Source organism: Chiloscyllium plagiosum, unplaced genomic scaffold, assembly GCF_037043375.1.
Source record: "Chiloscyllium plagiosum isolate Xiang-an unplaced genomic scaffold, Cpla_swu_hap1 HiC_scaffold_1, whole genome shotgun sequence".
Lineage (NCBI taxonomy): Eukaryota > Metazoa > Chordata > Chondrichthyes > Orectolobiformes > Hemiscylliidae > Chiloscyllium > Chiloscyllium plagiosum.
Genome location: NW_028270139.1, coordinates 70886508 through 70899763, shown reverse-complemented (window position 1 = coordinate 70899763; position 13256 = coordinate 70886508). Strand labels below are relative to the sequence as shown.

The 13256-nt window shown below is 42.6% G+C and overlaps 1 long non-coding RNA gene across 1 annotated transcript in view; it reads right to left on the bottom strand.

Moving 5' to 3' along the window:
• Positions 1 to 4998: 4998 nt before the first annotated feature.
• LOC148152140 (uncharacterized) overlaps positions 4999 to 13256 on the bottom strand; it is an 87010-nt gene continuing 78752 nt past the window's right edge. The window contains exons 2-3 of the long non-coding RNA XR_015758161.1: positions 9200 to 9367; positions 4999 to 5082 (exon numbers count right to left, since the gene is read on the bottom strand). This is a non-coding gene — a long non-coding RNA (uncharacterized LOC148152140). The remainder of the gene's footprint in view (positions 5083 to 9199; positions 9368 to 13256) is intronic.

Here is a 13256-nt window from a genome sequence, read left to right as displayed (position 1 = left end):
GAGGATTTGAGCTAAAAGGAGAGGTTGAATAGGCTGGGGCCATTTTTCCTGGAGCATTGGAGGCTGAGGGGTGATCTTATAGAGGTTTACAAAATCATGAGGGGCATGATAAATAAACAAAGTCTTTTCCCTGGGATGGGGGAGTCCAGAACAAGAGGGCATAAGTTTAGGGTGAGAGGGGAAAGATATAAAAGAGACCTAAGGGGCAACTTTTTCACGCACAGGGTGGTACATGTATGGAATGAGCTGCCAGAGGAAGTGGTGGAGGCTGGTACAATTACAACATTTCAAAGACATTTGGATGGGTATATGAATAGGAAGGGTTTGGAGGGATATGGGCCGGGCGCTGGCAGGTGGGACTAGATTGGGTTGGGATATCTGGTCGGCATGGACGGGTTGGACTGAATGGTCTGTTTCCATGCTGTACATCTCTATGACTCTATGAGACAAGGGTAGGTTCATGGTAAAATTTCTGGTTTTTGAGCTGCGTTGCTGAGAAGGCCAAGTATTGTGAGACAAAATTGGAAAAGAAATAAAAAATAGTTGAATATATTTGCTATTAGAACTCCAGCAGAAATTGTTCTAACAGTTATTCCACAGCTAGGTTTCTAAACCCTTGCTACAAAAATTGTGGATAATGTAATAGCTCACAAGAGGCCAGGTGCCACTATTGCATCAGTATAACTAAGAATGGGAATGGAAAAGGCCATACTTTTCTTTTATACAAAGCAAGATTAGAAAACAGGGGAAAATGTCAGAAAAGAACTACCATGGTGGAGATGACTGTTAGCAAAAAGCTGGAGTAATGCCTGTACTGGAAAGCAATCTACTGAATCTAGGGGAGTGTGCTCCCAGGATCAGAGGATGATTGACTACAACAGGAGTAATCAGTGAGGTAGTCTGTGATGTGACAGCTCTGGAGAGAGGGGTTGAAGGCAGAATTGGCAAAAGTGAGGAATTATAATTATAAAAATGAGGAACCTGGGTCTCGGGGTATTATCGCTAGACTATTAATTCAATGACAAGGTCTAGCGATAGTTGCTGAAAAATCCATGGAACCTGTCTTAATCCCAATGATAGTGGCTATGGGGTGTTTGATCACTGGCTTTTAACGAGATCTACCGCACATTTAGTTCTAGGTGTTAGAAGTAAGTTGTACATGTATTGTACATCTTATTGTTCTAACTTTGTGCAGTAATATTTATTCAAAACCATGGAATCTTGAGGCTTTATTTTTTTAATAAGTACCTGGATCTCTCTCTATCTAGTTTTTCAAGACAAAGTTTTTGTGGGTCTCTAACCAGACTTAAGAAAGTTGGTGGTCATGTTGAGCACCATAACAAAGTCAGCAATCTTCAATGATAATAACATCATTTGTGGTCTCATCTGCCTTTGCAATCCTATAATGAGACTGAAGCATTGATAACGAATTATGAACTGCATTAGGGAATAGTCAAAAGCAGATGTATTCCTTTGCTTTTGTTTCCATTAGTGGAATATGCTAAAGTGTGTATTTCATAGTACATTGACACTTTAGGAAAGAAACCTTTAGTAAGGTAATGCAATCATGATTTTATTTTTGGCTTTTACAGCACTCGACCTGAATTTCAATTAAAATTTCTTGTTGCTGCCTTTATCGTATAATAAACTAATACATTTTAAAGATTTCCAACTAAAAACTGCCTTCCCTGAAATCATTGTGAAGCTTTAATACATTTTGTATAAATTGTGAAATGGTTCTGTAATTTATTCAGATTTAATACCTACTTTTCAAAAATGTAGTTGTAAGAAGTCAGGTTTGAGAAACATTTAGAGGCAACCAGCTCTTTTATTGTATGCTTCATTTACATATTTATTTGGAAATTATTTTGGATGCTTTATGGCCTTAAAACTTCACAACAAATTTTTTATACGCCAAGATTAAAATGCTTATATAAATTTCTGAACTTACTAGTTTTCTTATCTATAATGATCTGTAGCTTCATTTCGGCATTGAATTTACACTGCAAGGTTTAATGCCTATGTTAGCATGATTGACATCAACAGGTATAACCTATCTTTGATGCCATTATGATTTGGTGACATATATTTTTGCCAGCATTTGACATCAGTGGGCATTTTGATATTTGGAATAGTGCAATTGTCTTTTGCCTAAGAAATGAGTTAACTGTTGTATAAATGGGAAAACCACAGCAAAAACAGCAGCTATCATATATTGGAACTGAGCCATCACCAAATTATTAGTGCAAGCATGCAGTTGCCCTTTAGCAATGTAAGGTATTGTTGCCAAGCAACAAAGGATGCTTTGCTCAAATTGGCAAGCCTCAAAAGGCCATTGCTGCTGCTTCACTTGGAATGTAAATGCCCGAATCTAATAAATCTGTGTGGCTCACATCTGAGGTAATAATTATCAGTCTGAACAATGCAAATCAGCACAAACAAGAATGGGTTCTGGGAGTAAGTAACTGGTGGCTGGCTTCACTTTGAATTAAGTAACAGGGATATTGATATTTTTAGCAATACAGTTGTGGATTCAATAAAGGGTATTCCTATTTTTTTTTGTCTAGCTTTTATACCAAGCAAGGATCTTTATTGCTGTTGTGATCAGATTACCTTGGAAAACAGTTTGAGTAATTGACCATTTGCATAGGCCACTGAGTCTGGCATCTCATCATCATTCATAACATTGGTCTCAGTAAATGAAAGGCTTTGCCAGGATTTTGAAAGAAATTTGGAAGAGCATTCCAAACAATCCTGATGAATTCTGCAGTCTATCCTGCTGTCACTTGAGGATGAAACAGGACTGAGGAGAGTTGGAAGCAGGTTGCCTTTGTACCACTTCTATATCACATAGGATCAAAAAAATTAGAAGCAAGCCTAGTCATTCAAAACATTATTTTTTAAAAACTACTTTGAGTGGACAAAGAAAAACATCGGGTGAGATATTTTCTTATCAATTCTGCAGACATTTCATGGTCCTTTTGAGGTTTGATCTCCAGAAACTGCGTATATTTAAAATGAGGCCTTTCTCCCCTCTTGACTGGACTCGAGCAACACCTAACTGAGATGATTTGGATTTTGTTGTTGTTGGTTATGGAAGCTTGCTGCATACACTGTCTGCCAAATTTCCTCCATTACAAGAGTAGCTCTGCATTTTCATTGTTTTGCTGCCTGTAAAGTACTTTGGAATATTCTGAATTTGTGGAAGACATTATGTAAGTGAAATTTCTTCTTTGCTCACAATAAGGTCAAGGAGTATGTAGGGTTGAATAGTATTTTGGCAAAGTATCAGTTTTGTCATTTCTTGGAGGGTTTCCCTTTGTGAGGACAATGAGAATTTTTTGCTATATCTTCCCAAACTTGCTGGTTGAATTTATATCATACCCCAATGGTGTTCCTCTCCTCTGATAATAGAAACAAACTATCATCTCATTGTAGCTTCAAGAAAGAGTCATGCACCAGATAGATCAAAATGGACTGGCAAGAGGGTCAGTGCCATCTTTAAATGTTGGCTGATCACCAATCTCGCATTGTGGAGACAACGCTTCAGTGGTGTGTAAATTGTTAGAATTAATCCTGAGAGATCAGGTGAACTTAGACAGGCATGGTATTGTCTGGGTTAGTCAGCATGGCTTTGTTAAGGGAAGGTCAGACCTTTACAAATTTGATTGAAATCTTTGGGGAAGTGACAAGGTGGGTCGATGAGGGTAGTACAGCGGATGTTGTCTACATGCATTTTAGTAAGGCATTTGACAAAATACTTGGAGATGATGAGAACTGCAGATGCTGAAGAGTCAGACCTCCACTCTTTATCCAGTTTGACAAAAGCCCCAATGCCAGACTGGTCAAAAAAAAGTAAAAACCCATGGGATACAGAATAATGTGTCAATTAGGATCCAAAGTGTAATGGTTCTTGTGAGTGAGCTAGGGAAGGGACCTACAATATAATATCTCACATGGTGTTCTCCAGGACTCTGTGTTGGAATTCCTACCATTTGTTTTATATTTTAATGATTTGGATTAGAATATGGGGGGCACAATGGGAATTTCACAGCTATTGTGAAAACTGACTGCATAGTAGGTACTATGGAAGACAGCTGTGAGCTCCAAAACACTTTGGAATGGTGGTGTAAGCAGGAAAGTGGCAGATGGAGTTCAACTCTGATATGTGTGAGGTAATGCATTTTGGGAGATCAAACAGTAAAAGGGAATAAACAATAAGTGGACATCTAATGAGAGACTTCGATGAAGTGAGAATTCTTGGTGTACCACAGGTCCCTAAGTGTAGCAGTACAGGTAGATAAGGTTATCACAAAGACATATGGAATAAACTGCACCTTAAGTGCTGTAGGCTGCAGGGCTATGGGTCATGTGCTGGAAGATGGGATTAGAAAGGGCGTCTGGGTGTCTTTGGGTCAAAATGGACAAGATGGGCTGAATGGCCCCTTTCTGAGATGTATTATTTCTATAATTTATTTGTTGCATTTTTTATTTTGTGGGAGCATGACTGAGAGATCCCACCAGGTCATCTGGCACTCCCTGGAAGAAATCAGTCTCTCAGATGTTCAAGCAGTTGTTGCCTTCACAGGCACCGGGAGAGGATGCCACTTTCAACCCCGCTCACACCACCTCCCCCACACCAACTCCACCCCCACCCCCCCCCCCCCACACACACACACTCACACAAACACTCACACTCACACACACACACTCTCACTCTCTCTCTCACACTCTCTCTCAATCTCTGTCTCACTCTCACTCTCTCACACACAACCCCAGACTCCTGCAGGTCTCATGTCCTGCTTAAGCAGCTCATGCAGTTTAATTTCAGATAGATACTTTATTGGCACTGCACTTTCACACCAAGAAAATGGATTCGAGAGCAAAGGACTCTGCCTTCCTGTGACACAAACACACCCTGAGGGGTCTTTCAGCTGCATCCTCTCCATGAGTTGGCTGTCCCAAGCCTCTGCTCCTGGATAGGGGGGCTTCCTGTCACTCCTGCTCTTTTCCCATCAGCCTTTGCCTCCTTAGCAAGGCAGTCACTGTGAGCAACATCCCTCCCATAGCTCTCTGCAGGACCTTAAGATGAGAACAAAGAACAAAGATAATATACAGCCCAGGAACAGGCCCTTCAGCCCTCCAAGCCTGAGCCAATCCAAATTCATTGTCTAAATGTATCCCCCAATTCCTGAGCATCTGTATCCCTCTGCTCCCCACCTACTCATGCATCTGAACAAACGCACCTTAAATGAATCTACCATACCTGCCTCTACTACCTCTGCTGGTTCCAGGTGCCTACCACCCTCTATGTAAAGTACTTGCCATGTATATCCCCCTTAAACTTTTCATATCTCACCTTGAACGCATGACCTCTCATTATTGAATCCTTCACCTTGGGAAAAAGCTTATTTCTACCTACCCTGTCAATACCCTTCTTGATTTTGTAGACCTCAATCAGCCCCCCATCTCCTTTTTTCTAATGAAAACAATCCTAATCTAGTCAACCTCTCTTCATAGCTAGAACCTTCCATACCAGGCAGCATCTTCGTAAACCTTCTCTGCACCCTCGCCAAAGCATCCACATCCTTTTGCTAATGTGGTGACGAGAACTGCACACAGTTTTCTAAATGCAGCCAAATCAAAGTCTTGTACAATTTTAATATGACCTGCCAGCTCTTATATTCAATACCCTGTCCAATGAAGGCAAGCATACCATATGACTTCGTGACCACTCTATCCACCTGTGCAGCCATCTTCAGGAACAATGGACCTGAGCTCCCAGACCTCTCTGCCCATCAACTTTTCCCAAGGCTCTTCTGTTTACAGTATAGTTCGCTCTAGAATTAGACTTCCCAAAGTGCATCACCTCATATTTGCCTGGATTGAACTCCATCTGCCACTTCTCCACCCAACTCTCCAGTCTATCTATATTATCCTCTATTCTTTTACAGTCCCCTATGCTTTCTGCTACTCCACCAATCTTCGTGTCATCTGCAAACTTACTGATCATACCAAAATGCCCCATTCCAGATCATTTATGTATATCACAAACAACAGTGGCCCAACACTGACCCCTGTGGAACACCACTGGTCACCTTTCTCCATTTTGAGAAACTCCCTTCAACTACTACTCTCTGTCTTCTGTTGCTCAACCAGTTCTTTATCCACTGAGCTCGAACACCCTGCACACTATGTGACTTCACTTTCTCCATTGGTTTACCATGAGGAATCTTATCAAATGCCTTACTAAAGTCCATGTATATGACATCAACAGCCCATCCTTCACCTATCGACTTGGTCACTTCCTCAAAGAACTCTATTAAGTTGGTAAGGCACGATCTCCCTCGCACAAAATCTTGTTGCCTGTGACTGATAAGCCCACTCTTTTCCAAATATAAATAGATTTTATCCCTCAGTACCTTCTCCAGCAACTTTCCCACCACTGATGTCAAGCTTACTGGTCTGTAATTACCTGGAATATCCCTACTACCCTTCTGGTACAGGGGGACAACATGAGCAACCTTCCAGTCCTCCAGCACCTCACCTGTGTTTAAGGATGCTACAAAGATATATGTCAGGGCCCCAGCTATTTTCTCTCTCTCCTCCCTCAGCAACCTGGGATAGATCCCATCCGGTCCTGGGGATTTGTCCACCTTAATATCCTTTAGCCTACGCAACACATCTTCCCTCCTTTTGTTAACGTGATCCAGATTAAACAAATGTCTATCTCTAATCTCAACATTCATCTTGTTTCTCTCCTCAGTGAACACTGATGCAAAGTAATCATTGAGTATCTCACCCATTTTCTCAGGTTCGACACACAGCCTTCCATCCTTATCCTTTAATGAACCAACCCTTTCTCTGGTTACCCTCTTGCTTTTTATATAAAAATAAAAGGCCTTGGAATTCTCCTTAATTCTGCTCACTAAAGTTATTTCATGACCCCTGTTAGCCTGCTTGATTCTTCGTTTAAGATTGGCCCTACTCTTCCGATATTCCTCCAGGGCCCGTTCTGTTCTTAGCTGCCGAGACCTTATGTATGGTTCCTTTCCCTCTTGGCCAGTTGCACAATTTCTCCTGTCATCCACGGCTCACGAATCTTGCCTTTCCTATCCCTGATTTTCAAAGGGACTTGCCTATCCTGCACAATCTTCAACCTATCTTTGAATGCCTCCCACATATCAAATGTGGACTTCCCTTCAAATAGCTGTGTCAAATCCACATTTCTGAACTCCTGCCTAATTTTGATCTAATTAACCTTGGCCCAGTTTTGTACTCTTACCCTTAGGATCACTCTCATCTTTGTCTAGGAGTATTCTAAAACTTACAGAATTGTGGTTTCTATTCCCAAAGAAATCCCCCACTGCAACTTCTACCACCTGACCTGGCTCATTCCCCAATACCAGGTCCAATATGGCCCCTTCCCTAGTTGGACTATTGACATACTGCTCTCGAAAACTTTCCTGGATGCCCCTTACAAACTCTGCTCCATTCAGACCTCTGACACGAAGTGTATCCCAGTCAATGTTGGGAATATTAAAATCTCCCATCGCCACTACCCTATTGCCTCTACATCTTTCTGTTTACCTATTTATTCTTCTACCTCATGTTCACTGTTGGGAGGCCTATATTTCAGCCCCACCAATGTAACTGCACTTTTCCTATTTCTCAGCTCCACCAATAACGCCTCACTGCTCAAGCCCTCCATAGTGTCCTCCTTTAGCACAGCAGTGATATCGTCCCTGACCAGCAATGCAACTCCTCCCCGCTTTTACTTCCCTCCCTGTCCTGTCTGAAGCATCTATATCCTGGAACGTTTAGTTGCTAATCATGTTCTTCCTTCAACCAATTCTCTGTGATCGCAATAACGCCATACTCCCAGGTACCAATTCGAGCCCTACATTCATTTGCCTTACCCACTATACTCCTTGCATTAAAGTATATTCAGTTCAGGCCGTTAGTTCTTTTGTGTTCATTTGCTCTCTGCCTACTCTTCTCCTAATTTTGTGATCCTCACAGTCTCCAGTTTCCACTTCACTGTCTCATAGTCTTCTGTTTTGGCTCCCAGCCCCTTGCCACATTAGCTTAAAGCCTTCCCAACAGCAGTAGCAAAAACTCCCCCAAGGGCATTAGTTCCAATCTGGTTCAGGTGTAGACCGTCCAATTTGTAATAGTCCTACCTTCCTCAGAACCAGTCCCACAAATCTGAACCCATCCCTCCTATACCATCACTCAAGCCACTTGTTCATCCTTCCCATTCTTTCATTTATACCCTGGCTAGCACATGGCACTGGTAGTAATCCTGAGATCACTACCTTTGAGGTCCCCCTCTTTAGCTTCTCTCCTAGCTCCCTGAATTCTGCTTTCAGGACCTCATCGCGTTTTTTACTTATGCACCAAGACAACTGGCTGTTACCCTCCCCTTTCAGAATTCTCTCCAGCCGATTGGTGACATCCCTGACCCGAGCACCCGGGAGGCAACATACCATCCGGGAGTCCCGTTTTCGGCCACAGAACTGTCTATCTACTCCCCTCACAATAGAATCCCCTATGACTATGGCCCTATGAGTCTTTTTCCCGCCCTTCTGAATAGCAGTGCCTGCCACGGTGCCATGATCCTGGCAACTACTGCCCTCCCCAGGTGAGCCATCTCCCCCCAACAGTATCCAAAACGGTATACCTGTTTTGGAGGGAGATGACCGCAAGGGACACCCGCACTGCCTTCCTACTCTTGCTCTGCCTTTTGGTCACCCATTCACTGTCTCCCTCAGCAATCCTAACCTGCAGTGTGACCAATTCACTAAGCATGCTATCCATGACCTCCTCAGCATCGCGGATGCTCCACAGTGAGTCCATCCGCAGCTCCAGAGTCGTCATGTGGTCAAACAAGAGCTGCAGCTGGACACACTTCTTGCAAGTGTAAGAGTTAGGGATGTCAGCCACATCCCTGAGCTCCCACATCAAGCAAGAGGGATAGGCCACGGGTCTGAGGTCCCCTGCCATTGTAAGCCTTAGCTTTATATCAACTAGCTAAAAACAAACAATGCACTTTAACATATGAAAGAAAATAAAGAAAAAAAGACTTTACCTTACAAAGTCCATTTTCTTCTCGTTAGTGGAGGTTGGGTGGGAGGGAGATATTATACGTGTAGTATCTCAGGTTTAGCTGCTGCCCAAATATATACTAAGTTCTTACCTTCCCTGTCTCCAACATCACCTCTGCTCTGTCACCTGCTGCTCCCGGACAGGAAAGATAAGGATAAGGAACAGAATGGGTTCGTAGCTCAGAGAAGGGTCAGTACTGACGCAACCTGCTGATGATGCTGCACACATTCCTCCACACACTGAGAGACTCTGGCAGCATCTGTGGGCAGAGAAACAGAGTTAACATTTCCAGACTGTTGTAACTCTTTGAGTCTATAACGCCAGGTGTCAGCGATCTCCAGAGGACAGCATTGATGAAGGATGTATTCGTTGCAGTGCGCACTGACTGATGATCGTTATGGAGACCCATGGGAGCAAGAATTGTCTTCAAGTACTCACTCAGATATTTAGTTTGGGAATTGTTGCTGACTAGTTTCTCTCCACTGTATGAGAGAGTAGCAAATTGCATATAAACAAGGTGAAAATAGATAGTTATGAGATGTAATTGTGTGAAAATAGGCCTCCTATTGCTCATTAGTGAGAATCTCATCTCGCTGTGAAAATGTTGGGTGCAAAACTGGTCTTGAGCTGCTCTATCCAAAATAACTAAACTTTTCTTCGATATTGCCAGCCATACTTTTTCCCAACTAACTTTCCATTATGCACATCATTCTGGGTCTGGGAAGATTTAGTTAATTGGAACTGTCAGAAAAAACTATTGCTAGCACAATTTTAAAAAGCAAGTTAGTTGATGATTTGTCATATTATAATTAGTTTAGATTCTCTGTAGTCTGGAAACAGGCCCTTCAGCCCAACAAGTCCACACCAACCCTCTGAAGAGTAACCCACTCAGACCCTATATTTGCCCCTGACTAATGCACCTAACACTATGGTAAAAACAATGACTGCAGATGCTGGAAACCAGATTCTGGATTAGTGGTGCTGGAAGAGCACAGCAGTTCAGGCAGCATCCGAGGAGCAGTAAAATCGACGTTTCGGGCAAAATCCTTCATCAGGAATAAAGGCAGAGAGCCTGAAGAGATAAGCTAGCGGTGGGGAGAAAGTAGAGTTGCAGTGGGAGAGGGACTCCCTGAGATTCTTGTAGAAGAGGAGGAAACACCTAACACTATAGGCAATTGAGCATGGTCAATTCACCAAGCCTGTACATTTTTGGATTATGGGAAGAAACTCACACAGACACAGGGAGAACGTGCAAACTCCACACAGACAGTCGTCCAAGGTAGGAATTGAACCCAGGTCCCTGGTGCTGTGAAACAGCAGTGCTAACCACTGAGCCATGGTGCCACCCTATAATAACAGTTATTATTAAATAACTGGTTAACTTCTGGCATTTCACCGTGAGTTTTATTTTTTTTATTTGGAACATTCGCTGTTGATCAGTAAGCTGTGCATGGTCAAGAGGGAGAGATCAGATCTGGAGTGAGACACAGTCCCTGGGGACGTGGATAGCGTGGGAGTTCAGTGCAGCTGGGAAAATGTGCTTTTTGCTTTCTCTTTTGGCAGATTGAAAGGTTTCTTTCGAACAGGATGAAGTGAAGCATAAGATCAGGGACCAAGCACAAACCTAAGATGAGATCACAGGAAACTGTCAATTCATTGGTAATAGCTGCCAATTTGACTACCTAGAATAGGTTTGTTTCAGATAACTAAGAGAAATATTGACAGGTCGCAAAACAGTACGAATTTAAAAAAAAATAGGTTCCATAGAATGAACTTCTGAGGAAATGTTGAATGTGGGCATAATTGCAACATTTAAAAGACATTTGGGTAAGTATGTGAAATGAAAGGTTTGGAGGGATATGGACCTGAAGCAGGCTGGTGGGACTAGTTTAGTTTGGAGTTATGTTCAGCATGGACTGGTTGGACTGAAGGGTCTGTTTCCATGCTGTATCATTCTGACTGTATATAAGCCAATAAAATATGGATGCAGGTGAAGTGAGTAACTGCATGATGTAGGAGTTGGTGGACCCCCATCATGGTTCATAGTACCCACATCTGTGGCAAGTGTTGGTTGCTTGAGGAACTCAGGCTCAGAGTTGATGAGTTGGAGTCTGAGCTTCAAGCATCTTGGCACATCAGGGACGGGGGAGAGTTACCTTGATACTGTATTTCAGGAAGTAGTCACACCCCTTCGATTAACTACCTCAAATTTGGTCATTGGTCAGGGACAGGAGGGTGAGACTATGAACGAGGTTGATAGAGGCATCCAGGAAGTAGTGCTGAAGGATCCCTCAACCCTTGAGCTTGTCAATCAGGTTTGAAATTCTTGTTCCCTGTGTAGACGGGAATGGGGACTATAATGAAGATGAGCAAACTGATCACAGCTCTGCAATACAAGCTCTGTGATATAATACTGGGGAAGGAGGGAGCTGTTTTGATGGGACAGGCTCCCTTCTGGAGCCCGAGTCCTTAAGAATCGCATTAATGGAGGTGTGAAAGGGATTTAAACTAAATAGTGGGGGGTGGGGTTATAGTTTGCAGCATCAGTTGCATGGAAAAATGTGGAAAATGTCAAAGGATCAACAGAGGTTATTAAAGTTTCCAGAACAAGTAATAGGACAGAGTATGGAAAGGGTCAGGAATCTGACTTCAGGCCCAGCAGGTAAGATGACAATTATAAGATGGGGGGCAGTCAATGCAGGACTGAGGGTGTTGTACTTAAATGCACGCTGTATATGAAATAAGGTAGAGCAGATTGTTCCGGCCAACTTCAATGTTGTGGGTATCATAGCGATGTGGCTGCAAGGGGATCAGGGATGGGAGCTAGGGAACTAAAGATCTAAGGATACACGTCCTATCGAAAGGACAGGCAGTTGGGTTGGATTTCCTTGTTAGTAAGAAGTGAAATTAAATCAATGGCAAGAAATGATTTGCATTGGAAGGTGTAGAATCTGTGTGGGTACAGTTGAGGAACCCCAAAGGAAATAACGGCTCTGATGGGAGTTGTGTACAGGCCTCCCAGCAGTAGTCAGGATGTGGGGAAGAAAGTAAATCAGGAGAGAGAAAAGGCATGTAAGAAAGAGACTATTACAATAATCATGGGGCACTTCAATATGCAGGTGGACTGAAAAAATTAGGTTATAGCAGATCTCAAGAAATGGAATTTGTGGAATGCCTATGAAATGGGTTTTTTTTTTGGAGCAGCTTGTGGTAGAGCCCACTTGGAAAAGGATAATTCTGAATTTGGTGATGTGTGATGAAACAGATTTGATAAGGGAGCTTAAGGGAGCTAAACCCTAGGAGGCAGTGACCATATGATAGGATTCACCCGACAGTTTGAGAGGTAAAAGCTGGAATCCGAGGTAATGGAATTACAATTGAGTCATGGTAACTACAAAGACGTGAGGGAGGAGCTGGCCAGTATTGATTGGAATGGGAGCCTAGCTTTGGAGATCGTGGAGAAGCAATGACAGGAATTTCTGGAGACAATTTGGGAGGCACAACAGAAATTCATCCCAACAAAGACAAAACATACTAAAGAGCAGTCAAGGCAACCGTGGCTGGGAAAGGAAGTCAAGAACAGCATAAGAGCAATAGAAAAAGTATATAATGTGGTGAAGATTAGTAGGAAGCCAAGGGATTGGGAAGTTTTTAAAAACCAGCAGAGGATAATTAAAAAAAACAGTAAGGGGGGAGAAAATGAAATATGACAGGAAGCTACCTAGTAATATAAAAGAAGATTGCAAGAGCTTTTTTCAGATATAGGAAAGGCAAGAAAAAGGCAAGAGTAGACACTGGGCCACTGGAAAATGAGGCTGCAGACATAGCAATGGTAACAAAGAAATGGCGAAGTAACTAAATAGGTACTTTGCATCAATCCTAATGGTGGAAGACACTCGTTGCATCCCAAAACTTCAGGAGAGTTGGGAACAGAAGGGGAAATCTGACGGGGTTGTGAAGGCAATGGTGGCGATCTTTTAGAAAACACTGGAGACAGGGAAGGTCCTAGAGGACTGGAAAATGGCTAAAATAATACCCCTGTTTAAGAAAGGAGGGAGGCAGAAGACAGATAAATATAAGTTAGATGGCCTGACCTCTATCTTTGGTAAGATTTCAGAATCTGTTATTAAGAATGAGATTAAGGAGTA